The sequence below is a fragment of the Amblyomma americanum genome, chromosome 11 (assembly GCF_052857255.1).
Source record: "Amblyomma americanum isolate KBUSLIRL-KWMA chromosome 11, ASM5285725v1, whole genome shotgun sequence".
NCBI classification, from domain to species: domain Eukaryota; kingdom Metazoa; phylum Arthropoda; class Arachnida; order Ixodida; family Ixodidae; genus Amblyomma; species Amblyomma americanum.
The window spans coordinates 127,848,996-127,853,608 of NC_135507.1; the positions used below are offsets into that span (position 1 = coordinate 127,848,996).

General features: G+C 58.5%; 2 non-coding genes across 2 annotated transcripts; both read right to left on the reverse strand.

The window, feature by feature from the left end:
• Positions 1-848: 848 nt before the first annotated feature.
• On the reverse strand, positions 849-1,001 carry LOC144111556 (5.8S ribosomal RNA). Its single transcript, XR_013310084.1, has one exon. It is a non-coding gene; the product is annotated as a 5.8S ribosomal RNA (ribosomal RNA).
• A 1,559-nt stretch (positions 1,002-2,560) lies between these two features.
• Positions 2,561-4,375, reverse strand: LOC144111557 (small subunit ribosomal RNA). Its single transcript, XR_013310085.1, has one exon. It is a non-coding gene; the product is annotated as a small subunit ribosomal RNA (ribosomal RNA).
• Between the last annotated feature and the right edge of the window lie 238 nt (positions 4,376-4,613).

A 4,613-nucleotide genomic window follows, 5' to 3' on the forward strand; every position in this document is an offset into this window, starting at 1 on the left:
GGCGCCGCTGGCCGGCGCTCGGGACCGCGCGCATGCGGTTTGCGCGGATAACGCAGAGAGTTTCGAGCCCCCGACCGCCGCGGCCGAATTTTTCCCTGCCGCACCTCTCTTTCCCTCGAGAGAGCGACCTCGGCCTGGCGTAGGGGCATCGTCAAGTTTTGCGTCGCCCCCGCCCCAACTGGAGTGGCCCAGTTTTTCTCGGGGCAGAGACTGCGAAGCACTTAGACCGACGGCGGACTGCGCTCGCAACGAGATCGCGTCCGTTCGACCCTTACTCGACTTTGCGCCCGTTCGAGGAGGCGGTCCCTTTGCATCGGGTCCGGGGGGACCCCTTCGTCACCGCGCCACGGCGCGCCTCTGCGCTTCGCCCAAAACTGCCGCGCACGAAACGCTTTCGCGCGCCTGTCGCCTCCCCGCACCCCGCGCGAGATCTCCCTTCTTCTCGCGCGGGCGTGCCCGGACAGGGCGCTCCCGTCTCTGCGTTTCTCGCAGCAGTTCGGCTACACGTACGCGGGCCAGCGGGCAACGCTTTGCCGCCCGTCCACACGGCCTCGTCTCCCGTCGGGACCGCGCTTTCCCTGCAGGTAATCCCTTCCTGCGGCGGTCGCCTTCGGAGGCCAGACGCTCTACGGCTAGCAGCCGCCGTCCCGCGTTACGTCGTCTGCGCAGGGCGACCCGACTCGGCCGCTTGGAGCGCGGCTGAAGGGTTCGACCCACTCTTCTCTTTCGCAAAGTCTTTCGAGGGATCTTCGGCGTTTCGTACAGAGCCGTCCTCTTTGCCGACACGGTCAAAACGAGTCGCCGGCCGCGCCATCCCCGGGCGCCGGCGTCTCTCTTGATATATGATCCGACCCTCAGACAGACGAACCCAAGGGAAGACCCAAGGGCGCAATGTGCGTTCGAAGAATCAGTGCTCAGTGTGTCCTGCAATTCACACCAAGTCTCGCAGCTGGCTGCGTTCTTCATCGACCCGAGAACCGAGTGATCCACCGCTTAGAGTCGTGCATTTGGTTTGTTCAATTCCGTACAGTACAACCAGGGTTTTAGGCACCGGGCTCCTCCCCTGGCCTCCCCGACTGCAGTTTCGTCCGACAATTCCACGTTCCAGCAGCCGTCCGTTCGGCATGCTTGCGCGGTGCCTCAAAGCCGAGGCGAGCAAGGTCTCTTCGAAGCTTGTGTGCGACAATGGCTTGCGCGTCGCTAGAGACGACGAGGCATTTGGCAACCCTAAGGCAGACGTGCAACGGCGCTCTCAAGTTCCGGTCTTCGCTGGTGCCGTTTTTTTGCTGTTCACGGTTTGCTGTTCAGCCCGTTTTCTTTAAGCGGTCGCACGGGTCCGACGACCATCGGTTCACCAGGAAGCACACCGGTAACTTCGTCATCAATTGGGCAATAACACAGAGCTTTTGCGCCGTTCCCCGAGCACGTTTGTTCTGCCGTTGTGTTCGCAGCGACGTCACCCCCGGACTCCCAAGCAGCGGTAGCTCTGTGTGGACGGTTCTCTGCCGCCCACCGCTGCGCCCTCTTTGGGGAAGGGGTCATCTTTCGCTCAGAAATGCCCCTCGAGTCCGCCGCCCCAAGGGTGCGCCCTCGTGCTGCGCCCTATCCGACCATTTCGCCACATCATTGCTTCGCTTAAGAGACAGGCACCGCCTCGCCGTGGCTACGCAGCGCGTACTTGGACAGCCGCCAGACGGGCGTTCGTCAGACTACTCCCGCAACAGGAGTCCACCGGCCACAGTGCCATGGACGGCGTTTCGGTATCGCACCGGCAGACTACTCGAAGGCTGGGAAGGACGAAGCAGCAGGAGAACCCCGCTGCCGCAGGTGCGTTCAAAATGCGGGATTACAACCCCTCGTCCCTTTTTTTCCCGGTGCCTCCTTTCGCCCCGCCGGCACGGCTTCAGACATCGCGCCCGCACTGCGAGACCTCTTGCGGCGGCCGTTCCTTATAAGTACTGGGCCGCACGCGTCCCGCCGCGCGCGCGTTGTTGCGAAGAGTTACTTTTCCGGAGCCGGCGAGCCGCGTTTCCTCTCGTACTCCGCAGCAGCCGCCGCCGTTCCCTTGGCGGCGGGCAAGCCTTTCCCTCGGCCAGCCTACCGACTCCGTCGCGACTCTCATGAGCCAGCGAGCGGCGTTTCCTCTCGTACTCCGCAGCAGCCGCCGCCGTTCCCTTGGCGGCGGGCCGGCCTTTCCCTCGGCCGGCCTACCGACTCGGTCGCAACTCTAACGAGAGCCAGCGAGCTGCGGTTCCTTTCGTACTTCGCAGCAGCCGCCGCCGTTCCCTTGGCAGCGGGCCGGCCTCTTCCCTCGGCCAGCCTACCGGCTACGTTCGAGTCTCTCCGACAACGAGTGTCGAAGACCGAAAGCCCACCAGATTGGTGCGTTACGCCGTTCGAACCCACGGAAGCAGTCCGTCCGACATTCCCTTGGTGACGGACCTCCGCTGGGCGTAACAATTTTTGCAGAGATGCGGCATCAGAATCTCGCAACTCCGCGGTTGAGGCCTTTCCCCGCTTATAAGCGGGGGCGGCGCCGGGTGTGACAAGCACAATCCGGTAATGATCCTTCCGCAGGTTCACCTACGGAAACCTTGTTACGACTTTTACTTCCTCTAAATGATCAAGTTTGGTCATCTTTCCAACAGACCGGCGCAACCGAAAGGCCGCGCCGGACATCGGTCCGAAGACCTCACTAAATCATTCAATCGGTAGTAGCGACGGGCGGTGTGTACAAAGGGCAGGGACGTAATCAACGCGAGCTTATGACTCGCGCTTACTGGGAATTCCTCGTTCAAGGGGAACAATTGCAAGCCCCTATCCCAATCACGAAGGAAGTTCCACGGGTTACCCAGTCTTTTCAGACAGGGATAAAGACACGCTGCTTCCTTCAGTGTAGCGCGCGTGCGGCCCCGGACATCTAAGGGCATCACAGACCTGTTATTGCTCTGTTTCGTGCGGCTAGGAGCCGCTTGTCCCTCTAAGAAGGTTGTAAGGTGCTGGGAACCCCGCACCTATTTAATAGGCTAGAGTCTCGTTCGTTATCGGAATTAACCAGACAAATCGCTCCACCAACTAAGAACGGCCATGCACCACCATCCACCGAATCAAGAAAGAGCTCTCAATCTGTCAATCCTCCCAGTGTCCGGGCCGGGTAAGTTTTCCCGTGTTGAGTCAAATTAAGCCGCAGGCTCCACTCCTGGTGGTGCCCTTCCGTCAATTCCTTTAAGTTTCAGCTTTGCAACCATACTTCCCCCGGAACCCAAATACTTTGGTTTCCCGGAAGCTGCCCGCCGAGTCATTTGAGTAACTCAGGCGGATCGCTGGTTGGCATCGTTTATGGTCAGAACTAGGGCGGTATCTGATCGCCTTCGAACCTCTGACTTTCGTTCTTGATCAAAGAAAACATTCTTGGCAAATGCTTTCGCAGTAGTTCGTCTTGCGACGGTCCAAGAATTTCACCTCTAGCGCCGCAATACGAATGCCCCCGTCTGTCCCTCTTAATCATTACCCCGTATTCCAAAAACCAACAGAACAGAAACGGGGTCTTGTTCTATTATTCCATGCAAGTTTATTCAGGCGACTCGCCTGCGTTGAGCACTCTAATTTTTTCAAAGTAAAAGCGCAGGCCTCCTCGAGACGCACCAATGAAGGGCACCAAGAGAGGACCGGCATGATGTTCAGTCCGAGCCGTCGCATCGGGTAGATGCACTACTCGTCTGGAACTGAGATCCAACTACGAGCTTTTTAACCGCAGCAGCTTTAGTATACGCTATTGGAGCTGGAATTACCGCGGCTGCTGGCACCAGACTTGCCCTCCAATTGATCCTCGTTAAAGGATTTAGAGTGTACTCATTTCAATTACGGGGCCTCAAAAGAGTCCCGTATTGTTATTTTTCGTCACTACCTCCCCGTGCCGGGAGTGGGTAATTTGCGCGCCTGCTGCCTTCCTTGGATGTGGTAGCCGTTTCTCAGGCTCCCTCTCCGGAATCGAACCCTGATTCTCCGTTACCCGTAACAACCATGGTAGGCAAGTAACCTACCATCGAAAGTTGATAAGGCAGACACTTGAAAGAAACGTCGCCGGCTCATGGCCATGCGATCAGCACAAAGTTATCCAGAGTCACCACAGAGTACGGGCAGAACCCGATGGGTCTTGGTCTAATAAAAGCGCCCGTCAGCCAAAGGCCTTCAGGCTCAATGCATGTATTAGCTCTAGAATTGCCACAGTTGTCCAAGTAGAAAGAAACGATCTAAGGAACCATAACTGATTTAATGAGCCATTCGCGGTTTCGCCTTATTTCGGCATGTACTTAGACATGCATGGCTTAATCTTTGAGACAAGCATATGATTACTGGCAGGATCAACCAGGTAGATGCATAGGCAAACCCTTGTCGCTCCTCAAGGGAGCCCTGTCGCGGCCGATCGGGGCCCCTCTCACCCCTCGGCGCGCGACGCGCATCTTTTTCGCGGCAGCTCTCGCTGCCCGTGCATCGTTCGAGCTCGCTGCGGCATCCGACCCGAAGGCCCGGTTATCACCGCGCGGCAAGAGAGCACGCGCCCTTAGGCAAAGCATTTGTAACGCGCCCACCAGTGCGCACGCGGCCGCTAG